A 25,188-nucleotide genomic window follows, 5' to 3' on the forward strand; every position below is an offset into this window, starting at 1 on the left:
GGTATGGAAAATGGAGAGCTGGAGGCCAGAAAGCATATTTAGGAAAGGATCAATGAGCACTGGCTGGAACTAAGCTCTAGGAAGGAAAGTAAGTCGAAGAGGTAAAGCAGGAAAAATATGGACTGACAAGTTGTCTTTTTAAAACGGAAAAATTGAGCGGTTATGCGAAGGGGAACAGAGTCAGTAAAAATCTCTGTCTTTCACAGATTTGTATAAATTTGCAAGATTTCATTTTGTAAAAACCAGCCCTGATTAATTAAATAGGCATTTTGTTGGCTTGGAGAAAAAGTGATACTTGAAAGAACGCTTGTATGAATTCGGCCCTGGTGGGGTACTGAAGCTAAAAGCAAGGAAGAGCAAGAAGGCACCAGGCTACCGGAGAGGGCACTGACAAAAATGATTGCAAATAGAGGTGTGCCGGTCCCCAAATCCTTCCTCTCATCATTTCAGCTGAGATCACCCAGCCTGTAGGCATCAGTCTTATCACAATGAGTTTGTACCATCAGTAAAATATGAATGCACCTGTCTAAAAACCCTGGCGTGATAACACCAAATTCATATGCATTTTTAGAATGAATTAATTCAATTTTTGGAAGCACACCCTTCTTGGCACACAGAAGGCACCCAGACATTTGTTTTATGAAAGAACATTGTTCTTTGTTTTAGTGTCTATATTTAGGAGAGGAAATGATTCAAAACTGCATCCTAAAACCTGTATCCTCTATTAGCATTGAAGTTGAGACGACTTGGGGCCATGAGGTCTGGTTTTCCCCTTTAAAACTTAAGTTTCTGCCCCTCCATCGAGTCCCTTAGGTCAGTAGGTCCAGCAGGGGTCGCAGTTCAAGTAACCAATCGCTGCTGGGCCATGGGGCGGGGCCACAGTGCTCCGCCCCTCCTCCCAGCCCTCCCTGCCCAACCTACCCAGGTCCGGCCTCCATCGCACCTGCGTGTCCCCCCGCGCCAGCGCTGGTGCAACCTCTCCTGCCGGCGCTAGCTGGGAGGATTTTGGCCTCGCCTCTCGCGAGATCGCCTCCAGTTGCGGCCGCCGCCGCTCCTGGCCGCTGAGTGGCGGCGTCTGCGCAGCCGCCATGTTCGGTTGCTATGCTGTGGCCTGGGAGACGGGGTGTGCTTGAGGGAGGAGGAGGAGACGTAGGAGGAGGAGGAGGAGGAGGAGGAGGAAGAGGAGGAGGAGGAGGACAAGGAGTGGGTAGATTGAGCTCCTCTTGCACTCTCACACACAAACGCTGCCCAGGATTACCCGCCTGCTCAAGCAGCGCTGCGCGCTTTTCCGCTCCTCGCGGCCCCCCCACATTGTTCTCTCAGGACTCCTGGGTCCCCAGGGGCTGAATTCGGGGCCTGAGCCGGGGACAGGCTTGGCCCGAGGGTCGGAGGTTTGGGGCCAGGCCCCCGCCCCGGGCTCCCCTCCCCCACGGCACTTTGGGGGTGTGGATTATCTCATCCCCGCAGGGAGGTGGGAGAGCGCGCCGGCCGCCCGCCTCCCTCCCGCCTCCCCGGCGGCGCTGGCCAACCCCGCAGTATGAGGTGGTGCTTGCGGCTCGGGGCGCGCGGCGCGCCGCTGCCTGCGGCGGCGGTTGCTGGGGGGCGCTGAGGGAGCCCCCGGGAGAGGCGCGGCGGACGCGCTATACCCGGCGCGCCCGGGCCTCGAGGCTTTTCTTCTTCAGCCGAGGGGACGCGGCTGTGCTACGAAGGTAAGAGGCTCTGGGGTCCCGGCCGGCCTCTCGGCCCTGCGCGGTGCGCGGGGCTGTTACCTGGGTGTGGGAGGCGGGCCAGGTGGGGGCTAGCGGGAGGCACAAGGTTGATTTAAGAGAAGGAGAAAAATGATGCTTGTTCCCCCCGCCCCCCCTTTCTTTCCGGGACCTCAGCTCTCGCAGCTCCTGGGGGTTATAGTTGGAATATGTTATGGGTGAGCGAAGGGAGAAGGGATGGAATCGGTGCGGAGATGGAATGTTCCACAAGACCTAAACTCTAGGTACGGTTTTTAAAATCGTCTGAGTTTTCCATTGTTGGTAGGATTCCTTTTTTTTTTTTTTTTTTTAATTGGCTCGTATGAGTGCTTCTTGCATATGCTGCCTGGGCAGATTGTCCGTTCATTGAAGTTTTAAGCCTAGTGTGAATCTACCGGTATATACTTGTATTTAGGAATCTGTAGTTGGGCCAAAAAAAGTTGAGATGTAGCTAAGTAGACGTACCGATGCATTTCCCAGGGTTTCCTTAAAACGGAACAGTTTACAATTGCACAGATAAATATATCGGTGTCTCTGCGAAAGTTGGAATGGGAGGCTTTTATGTCTAGGGTTGCCTTATATAGTGACACCACTATGGACAAGAACGATTTTGTAGGATTTTCAGGTGTTTGTTCCAGGGGATCCTGTATATCTGCAATATTCCAACTGCTTTTAAATCAGAGTTGGAGTAATACTAGGTTTATGTGACCAGATCTTGGGTCTGGTTCAAACAGTACAGCTTAACACATGTTTATGGAGGAAAAAACAACAACAACACTCAAAAGCTAGTATATCCGACTTGTAAAAGATGATTTGAGTAAAAAGACTATGGAACAGTAAAATCCCGGACATTTTTTTATCCTGATTTTCGAACCTTAACATGCCAGAGAGAACAATTACTTTTCATTTTTTTAAAGGGAGAAGGAACTGACCTTAAAATAAATGGTTGTTCAGAGTCCTGAATTTGCTCATTGGAATAGAGCTAGATATATCAGTTAGATCTTGAATTTGATGAATATAAATTCAACCTATAGATTTTTTTCAAAAGAGATTCCTCGTAAGCAAAAGTTTGTATAGCACTTCTTTACTGGCTGACTCACAATAAAAGAGTGTAATCTTTTGTGGACCCCACCATTTTTTGTCAGAATAAATTTATGCTCCAGTTACCACAGAAGCTATTTTTATGTCTCTTTTTGTTTTTTGTTTTGTTTTATTTTAATGACACACATATCTTTGTTACTGTTTTTCACTGAAACATGCTCATGGTCCAATAGTATGTTCCTGAGTGGTTTGGTTTAATAAGAAAAACATGGTCTTTTAGTACATAGACTATTTATGATTTAGCTAATCTGTTTTAAACATTTGGCAAGAGATTAAAAAAAACACCATCACTATTTCATAGTTTTTATTAATAGTAGATTAAAGTTTATTAAGTTAGAAAATCACATGTTACCGAAAAGTAGTAATGAAGAGGATATGACTTTCTTATTGCCTGTTTCCTAACCTGCTTTGCTTTTGGGCAGTGAGTATCGAATTGTTCCAAACTCGTGTTTTTTCCTTATGTTTTAACTGAGTATCTTTTAAAACGTCCCTACTAACTTAGTTACTTTAAATTTGTGACACCCAATTTCTAATTTAGGCTAGGCATAAAACCAGCATTGATTGAACACACTTGCTAAAAATACTTTCTGGGTCAGATGTACTTAGAATGCAGCCTCAGGAAAATTCATTTGACCTATTCTAATGTGACCAGTGTACACTTCATTATTATTGAAGGACTTTAAAAAATTATAGACTTTCAAATGAGCTTTCATCAGTTCAGGCATAGAAGCCTAACTTTTTTTAATGTATAAAGTACTTGATGTAGGATAGTAATGAAGACCTTTTTTTTTTTTTTTTACTTTTTTCACTTAAAAAAAATTTATGTGACTCCCCCCATAGAATATTGTTAATCTCTGATTTGTATATTCAAAATATTTTAGATTTTTCTAATAAAATTAACTGGAGTTGTAGAATGACAGTATAATAGGCAGTGCTATCTCTTTAGCATTTATTTGACTTGTTCTGAACTCTTTAAGGGGGATCGTTGGTCATGTTTTTGTTTAAATTATCTTTAAGGACCAAGGTAAGAGAATGCCAGATAAATTTCAAGGAGACATTGAGAGACATTAACGCCCTTTGGGAGTTGATATGGTCAGTTTTAAGTAACAAGAAAGCTTTAAAAAAGTGTAGAAGCCTTCTTTGGTGGATGTCTAAACATGAATGTTTAGAAGTTCTTTAATTCTTTATGTTACTTTTTTTTTTTTTTTTTAAAGATTTTATTTTATTTATTTGACAGAGATAGAGACAGCCAGCGAGAGAGGGAACACAAGCAGGGGGAGTGGGAGAGGAAGAAGCAGGCTCATAGCGGAGGAGCCTGATGTGGGGCTCGATCCCATAACGCCGGGATCACGCCCTGAGCCGAAGGCAGACGCTCAACCGCTGTGCCACCCAGGCGCCCCTCTTTATGTTACTTTTTAGGAGTGTAAAATTGGTGACCTCATGAGAAATAGCAACTTGATGTGGCTAAATATGAGTTGTTGCTCCTACATAAAATTTAGCGTTGCTAGAAAATCGCTGGCTACAAACTGAGTTGAATTTTGTTGTTTTTCTGTGTAATAGCATCCATGTTATGAAGTTTTTTACGTGCTGTAGTCTAGATTTGTTAAATTTGGCAATTTACTAGGTTAAGCTGTGAAACCTTGAAGATTAGTTTAACATTCTGGAAATCCTTTTTATTACTGTTTACCAGAAAAGTATCGTAAGAGGAAGGTGTTATTTCTTCATTTAGTATTCAATTAGTAGTACAGATGGTGAGAAGGAATGTAATGTAGAAGTACTGTAGAATCTTCTTTATTGGTGTGGAAGTGCAGTATCTAGGGACAGTGTAATTTATTTCTTTTCCTTTGCATGATCAGTCAGTATAGTCATATTTAAAATAGGATAGGAAATAAGAGGGGAAATTTATTACATTCTCTTCCACTTCACTAGAGGCATTTCCCCCTACCTTTATTCTTCATTTCATTAGTCCTAAGTAGCAACACTGGCAGTATTTGCAAGTATTTGAAAAAATTGGTAGGAACAAATTGAAAATTATGTACTGTGGATTATCTTGAGGGGAAGATATTAATTTGGGTGTTCTTGTGTTTGTATCTTTTAACAAAGATGTCATACAGAGGAGTAGAAAGAAAAAAGTATCCAAAACGGAAGCGTTAATTGTCTGTTACCTGCCAGACAGTGTAAAGGGGCTTTTCATGTTATCTCGCATAATCATCAAGTACACTTTGTGAGGTAGGTATTATTAATCCCCTGCCTCCCCCCCCCCCCAAATGGGGTCAACGAGAAATTAAATAACTAGTCTAGGATCACACTGCTAATAAGTAGAATTAAAACTAGGTCTGTCTGACTCTGAACCTTATTCTGTAGATTATGCTGTCCAATTAAACTTTCTACAATGATGGAAATACTCTTTTTCTGCACTGTCAGGTAGGTAGTCATTAATCATATGTGGCATGGATCACTTGAATGTGACTATTATGCCTGAGGAGCTGCATTTAAAATTGTATTTAATTTTAACCAGTTTAAATTTAAATAACCAGATGTTGCTAGTAGCTATAATATTGGATCGTACAGCTTTAGGTCTTGCTGTCTGGAAAATCTGAGTTTTAGTATTGAATCTTCCACTAGTTTGTATATGACATTTAGGCAAATTATTTAGTTCTTGAGCCTTAATTTAATCCATTGTGAAAATGAAGAGGTTGTCACTATAAGATTATCTCCAGCCTCCCCTCTTGCTCTAGAGTTCTGGGATTCTTTTAAAATGTACAGTGGTATTTAATATATCTGAAAGGGCCCCACTTCCCAAAATACTCACCCCTTATGTAAAGATTTTTGTGTAGTCAGTTTTCTTTTTCAGAAGAGGATGTATAAAGCACACATAAAGGATGATGGAATATTCCCCTTGCCCCTGTTATTAAACATTGTTTAACCAAACACAGTACTCTTGTAACAAAGTTTGAGTATTTAAAGACCATACTTCAGTCTGCTGCCTTCCCATTTAAGACCGAGTCTGTTACAATTCCCTGTTACTTATCAAATTAATTTCAGACTTATCGCCTTGGCCCTGAAGGCTTTCCATCAACTTCATCTCACTAACCTTGTTTCTCATTCTTGCTTAAAAAGAAAATATTCTTGTTTTTTCCTCTGCCCTTCTTTCCTTAGTTTAAACATTCCTGTCTCCAATCCATGTGTCTCCTTAAGTCTTCCTCAAAATTCACCTTTTTATTCTGGAAGAATGCTGCTTAATCCAGTTTGTAATCGTGAGTTTTGAATCCTAGTAATAAGCACGTTGGGGTTAATATATGATTGTTTAAATATAGTTAGTTGAGTACATCCTTCTTAAGTTTTTACGTGTTACCTATTCTGCGTCCTTAATAAAAATATTAAAAAATTGAAAATGGGAGTTCTTTTATATTGATGCAGGAGTTCAGTTCATTGCTCAGCAGTTCTGCTTTAAAAAGTTGCTAATTTTAAAAAATAATACTGTCTCAACATTCGCCCTTAATCACCACTCTAATAGATTCTTTTGTTTCTTTCCAGGCAGTTGTCCATATTTTTATAAATATAGATGTATGGTGGAGATACAATTTTGAGTTTAATATATTGGAGGCATTGTGTAGTAAAAGCATTGCAATGGAGGAAAAAGATGATAGATTTTGGAGTCACACTGATGTAGGTTGGAATCTGGTCTCAAAAACTTTGGGCAAATTATATAACCTTAAAGCCTACTTCCTTGTCTATAAAATTAGGATAATGCTTGGCCTTGAATTTTCATGAGGATTAGGATAATATGTATAAAGCATCTAGTACTTTTTAAATAGAAGAGATGGTCAATAAATGGTAGCTGATATTATTTTTCTCATTTTTCCATTCCCATAACAATGAATATAATTTAAACAACTGCATAGCAATTCAGATGATTCATCAATCAGCTGATTGATTTAGTCATTTACCTTTTGTTAACCATTGGTTGTTACTAAAGTTTCCACTCTTATAATAATATGCAATAAATATCTCTGTGCTTACAGTTTGTTTCCTCAGCTTAAAATCCCAAGACTAGGATAATGGTCCAATGGTATGAATATTTCTGTGCCAGATTTCTCTTTTAAAGAACAATGAGCATTCTTGTTTTGGGGAAAAAATGCTAATTGATTGTAAGATTTTACCTGGTTTTAATTTAATTTTCATTTAATTTTACCTAAATGGTTTTAATTAATGTATTTTGGAAAATTTGGTTTATTGGGAAATGATGTAGTGAACACTCATTTATATGTGAATTAAATATTTGAATGTCTATTATAGGGATCAGTGGTATACAGGTAAATAAGACAAGATTGTTGTCCTTGAGCTCTAATTCTAGGATGGTAACACATGTCAACAAACAATTACAGTTCAGAGTGACAAGTGTAATAAGATCTGGGGGAAATGAGAAGTGGCATTTGAGCAGTGTCTTGGAGGATGCGTTGGAATTGATCTGGGTAGAGAGAACAGCATGTACAAAATGTCAGAATGCATGGTGTGTTTGGAGAAATGCAAGTTGTCTTGCATATGTCCGTCTCTGTGGGATGGGTCTTGATGTCTGTGTTCCTGTATGTGGATGTTGATTACTTAGGAGATGAAACCTTCTGAGGGTCCTTGTTTGGGCTATGTGTGGAATTACGGTAAGAACTTTAGACCTTCCCAACTGGTGTGTCATGAATGGCTCACCTGTGTGCCAGAGAGCAAGTACCCATCAACCTATTGAACCTGGGCATATTGGAACCCCCAGATGGTTTCTTTTGACCTTAATTAAATAGTCTTGGCTTATCCCAGTGTGCTAAAAAAATATTTTCTTTGGTGCCAAGGTGGGAAAAAGATTGGGAAAAACACTGTTTTAGAGGCTCTAAGTATTGACAAGTTTATGGTACCTACTCACCGTTAGCATTCCCACATGTGATAAAAAGTATAACCAATACCAGATCCTAAAATAAACACAAAGGAGGTCAAATCAAAGTCCCTCTTTTAACCTGCCTTTCTTCTCTCCCTCTTCCCCCCAGTATTTACTTCAGTGTTTTGTGTGTGTATGTGAAATATTTTTTCGGTGCTCCTGCATTCCTAGTGCCCGGCATAAGTGTTTGGTCTGCCTCATGGGAAATCAGAATTTACATTGGGGAGCAATTGTAGGTATTTAAATAATGGAATAGATTAGATATGAATTTTGAAAGGTAACTCTTGACTTCTAGATAATGATTTCATTGCAAGGATATAAGGATGTGCAAAGATGAAGTTAGAAATGGCATAGACTGGTTAGGATGCTCTTGCAGTGGTCCAGGTGAGAAATTATAGCTGGAAATGGGGAAATGAAAATAAGGATGTGGGACTAGAAGTGGAAACTAATTAGGTAGTTTCACTGGAATGGAGAGTCCGTTGGGATATAATAGAAAGAGGAAAAGAGTTGATGGTGATAGTATGATTTCTTCTTTGGGCAGCTGGAAAGGGAAGACCAGATAATTTTTTTTGAGTACATATAATGAGCCAAGCATTTTGCTAGGCACCAAGGCTGTCATGAGTTCTTACTGAATTTTAAAAATTAATTTATTTTGAAATAATTTCAAGCCTACAGAAAAGTTGGCAAATACAGCACAAAGAGCTCTTGAAGCTCCTTCAACCAGTTTTTCCCTTGAATTATTTTAATTAAAAAATTTTCCTTGAATAATTTTATTAAAATATATATGTATATTGCATATGTATTGTGTGTGTGTACACAAGATAAGTGTGCAGCACCATGTATGTGACTCACTGTAGTGGGATCAGTGAGGCATTTTCTTCCAGATGCGCAAAGAAAGAACTTTAACATTGCCTTTGACCCTTTCTCTCTTTCTGCTATATCTTACTGGATTCTCAAATTTTAGTGAAACTACCTAATTATCTCATTTCTGGTCTCTCATTTTAATCCCTACTTCCAGCCATTTCAGAGGAATGTACTATTTTTTATCTCATTAGACTGTTTCAGAACCATTTGAGAGCAAGTAGCACACATGATGCCCATCACTCCTAAGTAATCTAGTGTGTCTTTACCAAAACATGGATGGTCTTTTACATAATCACAAAATGAGAAAATCAACACTGACGCTACAGTACCTTCAAATCCCCAGATGCCATTCAGAATTTTCTAGTTATCCCAGCAGTTTCTCTCTTTTCTTTTTGGTCTAAGATCCAGTTCAGGATCACACATCACATTTAAATATAATGTCTCTTTAGTCTCCTCAGTCTGAAACAGTTCCTCAGTATTTCTGTCTTTTATGACCTTGACTTTTTTATTCTGTAAGATGTTCCTTAACTGCAGTTCATCCAGTGGTTTGCTCATGTGCAGACTAACTGCGTTGTTGGCAGGAACACCATAGAAATGATGTGCTGTTCTTACTGCATCACTAGGATGCATACAGTATTATCCCACCACTATGATGTTTACCCTGAACACGTAGTTATGTTCATGTCTGTTAGGTTTCTATACTGTAAAGCCATCCTTTTTACGTCTGTAATTGGTAACTTTTGTGGAAAGAGCTCTAAGGCTCCAAGTAGTCTTTTCCTCATCAAACCTCCATCCACCAGTCTTTGGGACCACTGATGACTTCTGCCTGAATCAGTCACTACTATGAAGATTGCCATCTTGATTTTCTACTGAAAACACGTCTCCCTTCTTCCTCATGCATTTATTTACTCATTCATTTATTTATATCAGTATGTACTCATGGATTTCTGTTCCTATTCAGTGGGTTTTATTGTTATTTTTAACTTTTTTTTTTGATGTTCAAATTGTCCTAGATTTGGCTAGTGGGACCCCCTTCAAGAGGGCTCCTGAATCTTTTTGATATGTCCCCATCCTTTGAATTGTTCCTTACTTTTTGGCATGAGATATTCCAGACTCATTTTGTACTTTTTCTATCCCAGCTCTGGAATCATGCATTTTCCCAAGGAATTCTCATTTCTTTTAGTAGTGGTGGTATCTAGAAACCAAGATACGTATGCTTAATGTACTCCTTTTTGCTGGGGTATAATCACTTCTAGAGTGGACACAACTAGGAGGAGAGAGAGAGAGAGAGAATGTGTGTGTATTTTCACATCTGAATCTGTTTCTTTTCTTTTTTTTTTTTTTTTTAAAGATTTTATTTATTTATTCGACAGAGAGAGACAGCCAGCGAGAGAGGGAACACAAGCAGGGGGAGTGGGAGAGGAAGAAGCAGGCTCACAGCGGAAGAGCCCGATGTGGGACTCGATCCCGTAACGCCGGGATCACGCCCTGAGCCAAAGGCAGACGATTAACCGCTGTGCCACCCAGGCGCCCCTGAATCTGTTTCTATATCTAGTTATATATATTTCAAAAGTTTACACTGATACATCCAATTCCAGTCCAACACCCCAGGGTTCTTTCTAGTCTTCCCCCTTTCTGTATTTATACATCCTTTTCCACAGTAAGAAATTGGCTTTCATTATCCTCAATATATTTATTTATATGCTCACTCTCCTTGTATCTGCCAGTCTCCTAACCTTAGGCTAGTTGTCCCTTGCCTGCCACCTCTGAGGCCCATGGCATGGGGTCCTCTGGGCATGCTAGAAAGGGAAAAGAACTCTCATTTAATCATCTTATTTTTTTCATTCAATCTGAACAAAAACATGCTAGGTATTCTCAGTTTTAAAGGAGAACAAAGTGGAAATTCAGAAAAGTGTGTGACTTTAAGCATGTTACTGTGTAAATAGCAGAGCAAATATTTTGAATTCAGATTTGTGTGATGCTAAAGCATTTTTTTGTCCTCTCTACTTTGTAGCCTCTGGAATTTAAAGTTCAGGATTTAGGGTTATATCAGTGGTGGTTGAAGCAGTGGGTATGATTGTTACTACTTACGAAGTATGTATAAAGTTAGGAATTGGGTCACTGACAGAGCCCCCAAGCATTATCATTTAAAGGTTAAGGGCCCTTAGAAGTGAAGAAGCCTAAACGGTGGTGAGAGAGGAGAGTCTGGTTTTGTGGTAGAGGGTCATGAAGGAAGGAGTTTCAGGGGCGTATCAAATGCTGAAAGAGAGAGAGGAACAAAGGTGCTTTGATTTGGCTGTTGGAAAGTTATTGATGACCTTAGCTGATTGGTTTTCAGATGTGTTTAGGCAGGCTACCTGTATCAGAATTAAATGAGATACGGGGCGCCTGGGTGGCACAGCGGTTAAGCGTCTGCCTTCGGCTCAGGGCGTGATCCCGGCGTTATGGGATCGAGCCCCACATCAGGCTCTTCTGCTATGGGCCTGCTTCTTCCTCTCCCACTTCCCCTGCTTGTGTTCCCTCTCTCGCTGGCTGTCTCTATCTCTGTCAAATAAATAAATAAAATCTTAAAAAAAAAAAGAATTAAATGAGATACTGTTTAAAATATCAATTCCTGGGGCGCCTTGGTGGCTCAGTCGGTTGAGTGTCATGATCTTGGTGGCCTGAGATCAAGTCCCGCATTAGACTCTTATAAATAAATAAATCTTTAAAAAAATCAGTTCCCCAGGTTTCATTTCAGACCTTATAGATTATTATTATTTTTAAAAGATTTTATTCGTTTATTTGACAGAGAGAGAGTACAAGCAGGGGGAGCAGCAAGCAGAGGGAGAGGGAAAAGCAGGCTCCCCACAGAGCAGGGAGCCGGATGCCAGATGCCGGATGCGGGGCTGGATCCCAGGACCCTGGGATCCTGACCTGAGCTGAAGGCAAACACTTAACTGACTGAGCCACCCAGGTGCCCCTAGACCTTATAGATTATTAAAAGGCGAAGTGAGGAATGGGGAGCTGGCTGCATTGGAAATCTGTTTAAATGCTGCTGTAGTTATTCTGAGATATACTAAAGTTTGAGATTCATTGTCTTAGCAGAAGAGTTATAATAGAGGGGTATAGTGAAAAACTAAATTGAGGAAATTAGACGTACAATGAATGTAGACTAGACAACTCCTAGAAATTTGGCCATAAAGGGAGGAAGGAAGATCTCTTGGCTCATGGTGGAATAGGGGACAGAATCAAGAAAAATCCTTTTTTTTTAAGGGTTACATACACCTTAACATTTGAGAGATTAAGAGAAAGAAACTGTGTAGTCGTTATTTGAACCACTGTGCTTGGCAGCGGACATCAGGCACTGTGCTTGGAAGTGGGGTTGCAGAATGAATAAGACGTGATCTTTATCTTCAAGGAGATTATACTTCTTTCTTGGGAGGAACCTAAAATCTATTATACTGCTAGGAATGTATACAGATAAGTCATGGTTAACTTTCTTAGTATACAGCTAAAATATGTACAGGTAAGTCCTAATTAATAAGTATAGCAGAACATATTACAAAACTCAGACTTCTCAAGTATTTAAAAATTTGTTTAAATTTTCTTTTTTTATTGGTAATAAAGTTATTTGATTCAGTTTCAAAATAATATAAAAAGTCTCATACTCCTCTTTCCCTGCCTTGTCTGCTCTCTATAGGTAACCACTTTCATTTTTTCTATATTTTACCAGTATTTTTGCAAATAGAAACAAAATATAAATATAGATCACTATTTCCCTTACTTTCTATGTAGAAGGCAACATATTGTATTAATATTTTATATTACAGCTTTTTCATTTAAAATATATGTTGGTGATCCTTTGACTTCAATATACAGGGAGCTCTCCCCTTTTTTCTTTTTTTATATTATGACATGTTCTCTTGTATGGATATGCTATTAAGGCTAACAGATTCTAATTATTTAAACTTTTACTCTATTTCAGTTTTTTAGGCCCTTTTACTTGTGCAACTCATTCTGTTTCAACTTTTCTGTATGAATTAGTGCTTCTATGAGGCATTTTGCATCAGTGATCTGTCTTTCTGTGCCTGAAGTCCTCTAATGCTTAGTCAGAGAAGCCTTTCCTACTTTGTGGCCAAGCAAAAGACTTCCTTATTGTAGTAGCTTAGATGAATAATGGAAGGAAAAGAGAAAGGGGTAAAACTAGTATTTGTTGAACTCTACTGGGTGTTTTAAAATATAATATCTCATTTAATTACCTCAGCAACCCTGTAGAATAGATAGTGTTATCCCCTTTCTATATATAGATGAAGTTGAGGCTCAAAAAGCTGAGTTGTTTAGACTTTCACAGCTAGAAAATGGCAGATTTAGGTTTTGAAAGTAGGTTAATTTGAGTCCAGAATCTGTATCTTTTCTGCTGCTGTCCTATTTTCTGTCTCCTATTTTTGAATTCCTGAATTCTAGTCTTATAGCTGGAGCTCTTTGCTATCTGCTATACGCCTTTCATCAAGAACCATGAAATTAGGCATGTTTCCCTATTATGTTTTTCCTGATTGCTGGGGTATCTGCCTATCTGACCTCTACCACATATGCCCCGCTTGCTGGGATCGCTGCCTATTGCTTGTTACTATAGCTGTGGATACTGTTTTTTTAACTGTCTAGATTACCTCTTGTTATTGCTGAGTTTCGCTTTCTCTGATTTTTCCTGCTGCATCCTTGTTCCACTTGAGCTTCAGTTTGGCAATATGAAGCTTGGGCAAAACTTCTGAAATTTTGGGGGATGATCTTTTAAAACTTATCATGTCTTGTTTGGACTTTTAAAATGTCTTCTTAAAGTGCATTCTGCCATTGGTTTTGCCCTTTTTAATCGTCCTCTGCACTGTAACCAGAGTGATCTGACATTCACATGCGTCCCATTACATACACCCTGCTCAGAATTTTTTTATTGCCTCTCCATCTGCCTGTCAGATAAAATCTAAACTCATGGTCAGCCTGTCTGCCTCTTCAAGCCTCACTTCCATATTTCATGGTATTCACAGTGCCTTGTATGTAATAGGTGCTAATTTAATACAGAGTATTCTTTGAGTAGAATGAATGAGTTTTCCAAGGAGTGAAAATTATTTAGGAAATATTTTTATAGTAATGTTGATGTTCTTTTTCTTTTTTAGTTATTTCTTAGTGAATTGAAGTAAAATATTTTTACAAACTCCAAGGATTTCCAAATTGTTCTATTTACATTGGAATTTAAAAAATCTCTGTACTTGGTTTATTTACATTTCCAACTTACCTTTTCCAGCCTAATATATTCTGTGGTCAGTTACTGTGCTTACTATAGAAACTGCTAGGGAAATGGGGAATCTTCATTGGGAAGGGTTTTGTGATTTGGAAAAGTTTTTAGGTGACTATGATATTGTGACCCACCTTGCATGTAGCTATTTTTATGGGTTTTGATCTGTGTTCACATAATTATTTACAAAACAGTTAGGTCAATAGTTATATGCAATTCTGAGACCCCCAAGGCCCTAAGAAATAAAACTTTTTATAACTAATTTGACAGCTAAACTTGACCTAAACTGATGTGAGGCTGCTGAGACTTTATGTTCCACTTATATCAAACATTTCTAAGGTACTCTAAGGACATTTTAAATAGCTTTATGAATAATAGAGGGTGTTATCCTAGACCCAACCATGAATCTTACTTAATACGAGGCATTTATACAGTATCCCCTCTCTATCATCCAAATATTCTGAAATTCATAACTGTTTTCAAACCAGTGGTTTCAGATAACAGGATTGTAGACCTGAACCAATTTGCACTACCACCAATTTCCTTCCCTAGCATTGGGAATGGTACTTTGTTTTATTTTGTATTTCTTTTTAGCAATAATGTAGTTGAACCTTTTTTCATGTGTATTTTACTAATTTCTTGTTGCATACATTCTTCAAATTTGTTCATTAATCTGCTAGGGTCTTGATTTTTTTTTTCTTACTAGTTTACAATATTGTAGATACTAATTGGTTCTGTTAGCACAGTAGCCACTTGTGACATATTCTAAGTTTTTTGTATCTAACGTATCAGTAGGAAATGCTGTGAGTTGAAAGCTCATCTCCTTATAGTATAAGGGAGATGACCATGCTCCTATGCCCGAAGTGCCTTGATGGCTTCCTCTCTTATTTTAAAAGCTTGAAGTTTTTACCGTCGCCAACAAGGCCCTACATGATCTGCGGGTGCTGCTGTCTCTGACTTCATCTCTGACCACTCTTGTTCACTTTTCTCAAGGTGCACTGGCCTCTTTGCTGTTCCTGGAACACCCCAGGTATGCTCACACTTCAGTCTTTTCTGATTGTTCTTCCCTCTGCCTAGAATACCTTTCTCCCAAGTGTTCCAGGCAGAGTATTATCTCCATGGCTTACTCTTACTTCCTTTCAAGTGTGCCCAAAAGTGAAATTCTCAGTCATGCTTTTCCTGAATATCCTCTTTAAAGTTGCATCCCTATTTCCACATTCCCTGCTCACCACCTTACTTTATAATTTTTTTTCTTTACTTACTAGAATGGACGCTCCATAAGGACAGGGGCCTCTGTCTTCTTTAATTTGTCGATATGTTTGTGTTGCTTCTCCTTACCCTGGCACATTTTGAGACAGTTGGTAGATAACATTGAACAAGGAAAGGGTTAGAGGAAAATAAGGAGGAACATTTATCTAATTGTCTAACATATAGACAAATGAATGAGGCTTTTAAAATTTTTTTCACAGGCTTTTATTAATGAAATCAAAATATAACAGTAATGATAGAATTTTTTTTTTCTTTTTGTCATACTGGTTTACTAATGGAAAGAATAGAATTCCTTTTTTTATGGGATAACATTTCACTTAAGTGGGGTAATCTCTACACCCAACATTGGGCTCGAATTCACAACCCCGAGATCAAGAGTCACATTCTCTGCTGATCGAGCCAGCCAGGTGCCCCTGTAAAAACCATTCTTCATTCATGGCCCATAGGCAAACAGTGAACAGATGTGGCCTGTGGGCCATAGCTTGCTGATCCCTGGCCTATACCCCTATTGCCCAAATTAGTGCAAACTCCTTCACATTACAGTCCCAAATATCTTTACAGGTTTAATTGTTATTGTTCTGATGAATTGTCTTCCATCCAGCTGCGTTACTGGTGTTCCTTGGACATTCTCTGGTTTCTGAGGCTTTTAATAACCAGTATTCTGTTTTAATTCTGGTGTAACTAGAATATTTCAATAAAAGTATAATAAGTATTTCCAAATTTTTCCTAAAGTCAGTTTTGAATATTTAGAGAGGTTGTACCCAGTGATGATGATAATAATGGCCAACATTTATTAGGAGCTTTTAAGTGTCAGGAACTGTGCTAAGGACTTCTTATGTATTATTTCATTTAATGATCTTAGCAACCCATATTAAGAAACTGAGGCACAGAGTGGTTTAGTAACTGTCCAGGGTCGTAAAGGTAGTGAGGATTTGAACCTTAAACCTCCCCACTGAGCAGGGAGCCTGATGTGGGGCCTGATCCCAGGACTCTGGGATCATGACCTGAGCCGAAGGCAGACGCCTAATCCACTGAGCTACCCAGGCACCCCTTGATAGCTCCTATTCTACAGTTGACCCTTGAACAGCATGGGGGTTAGGAAGTGCTGACCCCTGTGTAGTCAAAAATCCATGTATAGCTTTTGACTCTAAAAACTTAACTGCTTGTAGCCTACTGTTGTCGAGAAGCTTTACCAATAAAGTCACTTAACACATATTTTGTATGTTCTATGTCTTATGTACTGTATTCCTACAATAAAGTAAGCTAGAGAAAAGAAGATGTTATTAACAAAATCATAAGGAAGAGAAAATACATTTACAGAATTGTACTGTGTTTATCGAAAAAAAGCTGCATGTGAGTGGACCTGTGCAGTCCAACCCTTGTTGTTCAAGAGTCAGCTGTGTTCTCTTTTGTTGAAAAAAATATTGCTTTTGACTCACTAAGTTGATTTCATAGCCAGTGAGTCGCAACCAACAGTTTGAAACATTTAGTTAAACATTTAGGTGCTATAAGCACTATTGTTTGTGTTCAGTTACAAAGAAAACTCTGCTTATAGGATACAGTTGCTTTCTAAACAAAGGGTGAAAATTCTAGAGGTTATGTTTTTTCCGTCTAAAAATGCTCTACACTAAACCCCTAACTTAATAAATAATTTTTGTTGAAGAAAAACGGAGCACCAAAACCTGAAAGATGATGACTTCATACACTACATGGCTGGACCTTTTGGACAAGGAAAAAAAAAAATTTTCATTATGAAAGATCTACTTTATTGTTGTTTATTGTATAAAAGGTTAACTTTATTGTTGGTGTGTCATGTGTAGGGGACTAAAGAACAGACACATTTAGAAAGTGAGGAGGGAGAGCGTGGGAAAGAACTAGTGCTGCCAAGTTGTTTCTAGTGCTTAGGTCATAAGCTACAGACAGGAGAAAGAGATAGTAGTTTTTTGACTCACTAAAACCATTTGTTTATATCTATTTTAGTATATTATTTTACTGGACTGTTTAAAGTGTCTTTCCCCAAGTAGACTGTGAGCTTACTGAGGGAGGAGATCTAGGTGAATATATATTTATATCTCTAGCATCTAGTACTGTATCTGGCAACTGGGAGCTGTTGACATGTTTACATGAATAAACAGGTGTATTGAAGGCACAGGATTAGGGACCTCTTTCTGGGCCTAAGCAGGTCTAGGTGTCTGTATCTCTCTCTCTCTCGCACACACACACACACGGAGTCACATGGTACTTTAAATATTGTAATATATAAATAGGAAATAATGAGATGTAAAAGATTCAATAGCAAAAAAAAAGAGAGAGAGAAAGGAAAAGCCTCAAATAAATTTGCTACAAGAAATGGTTCAAATTATATTCCAGTGTTTATAGTTTAGAGTGAATTTCAAATTTATTTTGACATTGTAATTCAGCATTATTAGTGGGTCAGTAACAGTTGAATAGAGGACATTTGGAAAATGTTGCCTGTCCATCAGTAAATCAATGTGCAGGCCCCAGTGCTATGCATTCATGTTTCAAGTGATTGATTTGTATGTGATTATCTGGGATACAGTTTTGTTGTTGTATATGGTTTCTCAAATAAGAAGCTTCTCGTATAAATTATTGCATAGTAATTACTATGTAAATATTGTTTGTGGGCTAAATTTTAGAGCAAAACTGTTGCTATATTTGATTTTTTTTTCCTTCCATGAGGTATCAGTTTTATAGTTCATAGTTTTCATAGCTCTGTCCAAAGAGAATCTGGCCCTTTCAGTTTTATATATATTATATATATTTTTCCCAAGGAGTCCTTAAAATTTCTTTTTAGTGTGAAAAGTATATAGGGCATTACATATGTTCATTGTTACTGAAGTATTTTTGCTTCTAGGTTCTAATAGTGGATGGAGATGCAAATATGTATATATTTAAAATGAAATCCTATCAGTATCTCTCATTCCAGTCCCAGCAGTAGGACCTTCTTCCATGCCATGTCTGACCTCCTGTCTCCTATAGTGGGACCTCTGGCTCCCAGTAACATTAATGTATTTGTTCATTTGTACACCCAAAATAGTTTCAGAATGCTGCAACAAGACCAACTTGCAGACAACAAACTTACTAAGTAAAATTCAAGTTTATTTTTTACATTTCTTTGATTTATCCTCAGATTAAATGCTGTTGTAGGTATAGTGTTATGAGCTGGTGTCAGCAAACTATGGTCTGCTGGTCATGTCTAACCTGCCACCTGTTTTTGTATAGCCCATGAACCACGGCTGATTTTTACATTTTTAAATAGTTGGGAAAAAGTTAAAAGAATATTTCATAACATTATTGAGTTTTGAAAATTATATGAAATTTTAACTTTAGTATCCATAGGTTTTTGGGTTTTTTTTTTAAGATTTTATTTATTTGGTTGAGAGAGATCAAGAAAGAGAAGGAGCACAAGCGGTGGAGAGGGGGGAGAGGGAGAAGCAGACTTCCCACTGAGCAAGAGCCTGATGCAGGGCTCCATCCCAGGACCCTGGGATCATGATCCCAGCCACAGGCAGACGCTTAACTGAGCCACTCAGGCGCCCTCATAGTTTTTCTTTTTAAAATATTTTATTTATTCACTTGAGAGAGAGAGAGAGACAGAGCACAAGTGTGGGGGGGAGGGGTGTGGAGGGGTAGAGGGAGAAGCAGACTCCCCGCTGATCAGGGAGCCTGATGCAGCACTTGATCCCAGGACCCTGGGATCATGACCTGAGCCAGAGGCAGACGCTTAACTATCTGAGTCACCCAGACACCCCAGTATCCATAGTTTTATCGGATCACAGCCACACTCATTTGTTTACATAGTTTATGGCTGCTTTCATGCTACAAAGGTAGAGTTGAGTAATTGTGACCCAAATTGTATGGCCTGTAACACCGAAAATGTTTTCTGTCTAGTTCCTTACAGAAAAATTTTGTTGCAGAGTCCTGGGATTCAGTCCAGCGCGTGGGGCTCCCTGCTCAGCTGGGGGCCTGCTTCTCCCTCTCCCTCTGCCTGCCACTCCCCCTGCTTGTCCTCTCTCTCTCTCTCTCTCTTTTTCCCCCTGTCAGGTAAATAATTTTTTAAAAAAGATTTTATTTATTTATTTGTCAGAGAGAGGAAGCACAAGCAGGGGGAGTGGCAGGCAGAAGGAGAAGCAGGCTCCCCGCTGAGCAAGGAGCCCGATGTGGGGCTCCATCCGAGGACTCTGGGATCATGACCTGAGCAGAAAAGCAGACGCTTAACTGACTGAGCCACCCAGACATCCCAAATAAATAAAATGTTTAAAAAAAAAAAAAAAAAGGGAAAGAAAAAGATTTTGTCAACCCTAGTCAAGAATATTGTGTTTGGTAGTTACTAGGATCTTCCCCCCCCGCCCCTTGTGTGGTTGTGGTGTCTACTTAACTTACAGTTCGTTTATTCCATTTTAAGGAGAAAGGCAATTTTAAAAAATGTTTGAATTTTAGAACTAGGAGGGAACTTAAAGATCATTTAGTCCCGCACTGCCGAGTAGGTCAGCTACTAGCTAAATGTGGCATTTAAATTTAACTTAATTTAAGGGGCGCCTGGGTGGCGCAGTCGTTGGGCGTCTGCCTTTGGCTCAGGGCGTGATCCCGGCGTTCTGGGATCGAGCCCCACATCGGGCTCCTCTGCTGGGAGCCTGCTTCTTCCTCTCACACTCCCCCTGCTGTGTTCCCTCTCTCGCTGGCTGTCTCTCTCTGTCAAATAAATAAATAAATAAAATCTTTAAAAAAAATAAATTTAACTTAATTTAAAAAATTGTTAGATGATCCACGTTTCAAGTGTTTAATTGTTTTATGTAGTGTGGCTGCTGTATAGGACAATGCAGATTGTAGATCACACAAGGTTTTTATCTTTTTACAGATGAAGAAATTGGAGCTCAGAAAAATATATTGACTATTCCAAGGTAGATCAGAGCTAGCAAGTAGCAGAATTAGAATGTTAAAGTTTATAGTGAAACTGTGGTTTATCAGGTTTACTAGTGTAACAGCAGTTGTTGATAGAAAAGAACGAGACCTTTGCCTTAGGCTGTGAAGCCTTTTCTTGCAAAATTCCTTACGAGTGCAGCAGAGTAACGGAAATATTTGCATTTTGAGAGCTTAATAATTGGCTAAATGGGTGCTTGATTTTTGCTGCTTTGCCCCTCATTTGCACTCATTTCCATTCATTCATTTTTTGCAGTAGTATTTCATTTGAATATTGATTTATAAACTTGACTTGGGAAGCTGTTGGGAGAGGTTAGAAAGAATAGTCTATGCTAAACAAAATAAAGCAATAAAATTCTGTTGATTTTCAGTCCACTTGTAATTTAGGATATAAAATCAATATGCAACAATTATTGGCATTTCTCTACACTTAAAATATTTGAAGAAGAAATAAAAATTCCTATTTATAATAGCATCAAAAACTTAGGAATAAATAAAATATTTAGGAATAAATTTAATCCAGAAGGTTAAGGATCTGTCCACTGAAAACTTGAAGACATTGATGAAAGAAATTGAAGAGGACACAAATAAATGGAAAAATATTTTGTGTTCATGGATCAGAAGAATTAACGTTGTTAAAATGTCCATATGGCCAAAGCCATCTATGGATATAGTGTAATCCCTATCAAAATTCCAATGTCATTTTTCACAGAAATAGCAAAAATAATCTTAAAATTTTTATGGAATCACAAAAGACCCCAAATAGCCAAAACAATCTTGAGAAAGAACAAAGTTGGAGATATTACACTTCCTGATTTCAAACTGTACTGCAAAGCTGTAGTGATCAAAACAGTATGGTCCTGGCATAGAAACAAACACATAGGCCAATATAATAGAATTAAGAGTCCAGAAATAAACCCATGGATATACAGTTAACTAATATTTGACAGGCAAGTCAAGAATACTCAGTGGGGAAAAGATAGTTTTTTCAATAAATGGTGTTGGGCAAACTGGATATTCACATGCAAAAGAATGAACTTGAACCCTGTTTTATACCACCCTCAAAAATTAACTTTAAATGGCTTAAGGACTTAATTGTAAAGATTGAAGCTATAACTTTTAGGAGAAAACAGGGAAAAACCTTTGATGTTTGTCTTGGCAATAATTCTTTGGTTTTTGACACCAAAAGTTCAAGCAGTGAAAGCAAAAATAAACAAGAAGAGACTACATCAAACTAAAAAGTTTCTACACAGCAAAAGAAACCATCAACAGAATGAGGAGTTAACCTACAGCATGGGAGAAAATATTTACAAATGATCAGATAAGGGCTTCATATTCAAAATCTGTAAGGAACTCAATAGCAAAACCTTTCCAATTTAAAAATGGACAGAAGGCCTGAATAGACATTTTTCCCAAGGAGACATACAAATGAGCAGCTATATGAAGAGACGCTCAACATCACCAGTGATCAGGGAAGTAGAAATCAAAGCCACAACAGGTATCACCTCACATGTGTTAGAATGGCTGTTTCCAAAAAGAGAAGAGATAACAAGTATTGGCAGGAATGTGGAGAAAAGGGAACCCTAGTACACTATTGGGAGTGTACAGAATAGAGGTTTTTCAAAAAATTAAAAATAGAGGTATCGTATGAGCCACCAGTCCCACTTTTGGTTACATATCTGAAGGAAATGAAATTACTGTTTCAAAGAGATATCTGTACTGCCATGTTCATTGCAGCATTATTCACAATATCCAAGAAATGGAAACAACCTATGTGTCCATGATGAATGGATAAAGTAGATGTGTGTGTGTGTGTGTGTGTGTGTGTGTGTGTATATACACACAATGGAGTATTATTCAGCCATCGGAAAGAAAGTAATCCTTCTGTTTGTGATAACATGAATGGACCTTGGGGCACCTGGGTGGCTCAGTTGGTTAAGTGTCTGCCTTCGTCTCAGGTCATGATGCCAGGGTCCTGGGATTGAGTCCCACCCCGGGCTCCCTCCTCAGCGGGGAGTCTGTATCTCCCTCTTCCTCTGCCCCTTCCCCTCAGCGGGGAGTCTGCTTCTCCCTCCTCTGCCCCTTCCCCTGCTTGTGCTCGCTCTCTCTTGCACGGTCTCTTTCTCTCTCTCTCAAATAAATAAATAAATAAATAAATAAATAAATAAATAAATGAAATCTTTAAAACAAACAAACAAAACATGGATGGACCTTGAAGGCGTTATGCTAAGAGAAATAAGTGAGACAAGAAAAACGCGTAACTTTTGATTTTCCTTAAGTGCAGAATCTTTAAAAAGCCAAAGTCATATGGGGCGCCTGGGTGGCTCAGTCGTTAAGCGTCTGCCTTCGGCTCAGGGCATGATCCCGGCATTCTGGGATCGAGCCCCACGTCGGGCTCCTCTGCTGGGAGCCTGCTTCTTCCTCTCCCACTCCCCCTGTTTGTGTTCCCTCTCTCGCTGGCTGTCTCTCTCTCTCTGTCAAATAAATAAATAATATCTTAAAAAAAAAAAAAGCCAAAGTCATAGAAACAGAAAATAGAGTTGTGGTTGCCAGGAGTTGGGGGTGGGTGGGGAAATTGGGAGAGGTTGGTCAAAGAGTATAAACTTACAGTTATAGGATGAATAAGTTTGGGTGTTCTAATATTCAGTATGGTGATTATAGTTAATAGTACTGTATTATATACTTGAAAGTTGCTAAGAGTAGATCTTAAATGTTCATACCACACACAAAAAATTATAATTATGTGAAGTGATGCATGTATTAACTAACCTTATGGTAATCATTTCACAGTATATACATGTATAAAGTCATCATGGTTATATGCCTTAAGCTTACAGAATGTTATATGTTAATTATATTTCAATAAAGCTGGGGAAAAAGTTGTTACAATTTTGTCATATTCTGTATGCATGTGTGCGTGTGTGCACATACACACAAGACAGGGAGAGAGAATGAGATCAGAAGCTTTCATGTGAGTATGATATCAAAGTAAGGGAGGACTAGATGTAGTATTCTGAACTATAATGACTCCCATTTTGATAGACTAGTCCATCTACCTCCCTGGTATTTAATCAGGACACCTTTACTCTTAGGGAAATTAATGTAGTATAATGGATTTCAAAGCTTTTAAAATATTTACTTAATTGAGCACTTTCTTTCCTTGCCATATTTCTTACCTGTTTTACCATTACTCTAGTTACATTATGTTTCTTTCCCCTTAACATAATTTAGAGCAGTGCTACTTAAGTGACTGTCTGTGGATTGGTTCATGGCCTGGGAGGAGGTAAGTAGAGTAACTGAGAGTAAGTGTTTAGAAACTTTCATAATCATTGGCAGAGAATTTGATTTCTGTTAAATCTAGTAAGAAACATTGGAGCTTATATTTTGTGTATCTTTAAGAATTCTGTTTTCTAGTCACTTTTATTGTATTTACAAAAGGACTATATTGGTCTATGTTCTGGTGGTACCTACTGCTGAGAAACATGCCATCTCAAAACTTAGTATTTTGAAACAATAGTCACTTATTTCACTCACAAATCTAATTTGGTCAGGGCTTGGCAGGGAAGCCTGGTCTCTGCTCTATGCTGAGGCAGCTGTGGTGGCTTGACTGAAGTTGGTTCACTTGCTTAGCTGGCAAGTTGGGGCTGTCAGCTGGGAGATCCACCAGGTCTGCGGGTTGGGGGCATGGCTTTCTTTCCCCGTGTGGCCTGGGCTCCTTTTCACACGTGGCCTGGGCTTCCTCAGATATTGGTGGCTAGGTTTACAGGGTATGTGTCCTTAGACAAAGTCAGGTGAAAGCTCTGTCTCCTTTTATGACCTGGTCTCAGTAGTCAGTATGTCTTTTCTGCTGTACTGTTACTCATTGAGGTAGCCACAGAGGTGTTTCCAGACTTGTGGGGTAGGGGACATAGACTCCATCTCTTGATGGAGTGGTAAAATTCTAGAAACATTGTTGCTGCTGTTTTTGGAAAATGCAATCTGTCACAATCCATGATGGATTGGAAATTAAAAAACTGGCTCTTCACCAAGCCGTCTACGAAGACAGCTTTGATTGAGAAGCATCACTAACCTAGTCCTAGATGACAATTCTATTTGGCAGTCTTATCAACATACTAGTTTAATGCATACATATTTGAGAGATACCTTCTTATAACAATGTGATAGATGTAGTATGGTGCATTGGTGAGTTAGTTTGGCCTTATCCTCCATAACGACCCCAGCTAGGTGTTGATGGTCATTTAAATCTTTCTTTCTCCACAAAGTTTAAGTCATCCTTTTTAAATATGAGAGACTCCAAAAGCCTGACAGGAAACTCTTAGTGCATGAGTTTGTGCATATTTGGTGGTTTTGTTGGCCTGTAGACTCTAGGATTTATGTCTTTTTCCTGACCTGGTGGATAGTTTTCCGAAAGGGATTCCCAGTGTCATGCCTGGGCAAAATATCTGTCAGCTAGTGTTCTGGAACCTAATGTAGGGAGAGAGCAAGGGAAAGAGGGGCCCGAGTGATACTGGTGCTTCTGTATCATTAACATACTTTTTGAATACGGTGGAGTACAAAGTTCAGTCCTAGGTGCTAAGAGAAATACAAAGGTAAACAAGAACTTCTGCCTTTAAGGACCTTCAGTCTTGTAAAGGAAAATATACATTTGGTAGACTTGAATGCTTAAGTAGTAGCATTGTTAATATTCAAGATCTTTTTATTACTACTAATAGTAATACTACTACTAGAAGTAATATAGTCTGGTATTTATGTAGCACTTCAAAAATTACAAATTATTTTTCAAGTAATTTCTACAATCTTAGTAATATTTGAGCTCTAGTTCTTGGTTCTTAGCATGGTGCCTGGAACATAGTGGACGTTTAATAAATATTTGATTAAGTAAACAAATGGATCTTTGAGGTATAATATAATGATTGTAGTCACAGGCGTCTAGGACAGGAGGTCTTGTACTTTGTAGCAGTGTAACATTGAGAGTGTATAATCTCGATAAGCCTGTTTCTTCGTCTTTAGAAATAAAGTTAATATCTCTTTATGTACCATGTAAAAATAGGTTGAGAGCATTGGGTATGAGCTTC

General features: G+C 38.7%; 1 protein-coding gene across 1 annotated transcript in view; it reads left to right on the forward strand.

The window, feature by feature from the left end:
* The first annotated feature begins 1,610 nt into the window (after window positions 1-1,610).
* The window catches only part of PTPN4 (protein tyrosine phosphatase non-receptor type 4), a 219,612-nt gene continuing 196,034 nt past the window's right edge, over window positions 1,611-25,188 (forward strand). Inside the window, exon 1 of the mRNA XM_040645905.1 lies at window positions 1,611-1,709. The gene's annotated coding sequence lies outside the window, so the exon portion shown is untranslated. The remainder of the gene's footprint in view (window positions 1,710-25,188) is intronic.

The sequence above is a fragment of the Ursus maritimus genome, unplaced genomic scaffold (genome assembly GCF_017311325.1).
Source record: "Ursus maritimus isolate PB19 unplaced genomic scaffold, ASM1731132v1 scaffold_1, whole genome shotgun sequence".
In the NCBI taxonomy this organism is placed as follows: domain Eukaryota; kingdom Metazoa; phylum Chordata; class Mammalia; order Carnivora; family Ursidae; genus Ursus; species Ursus maritimus.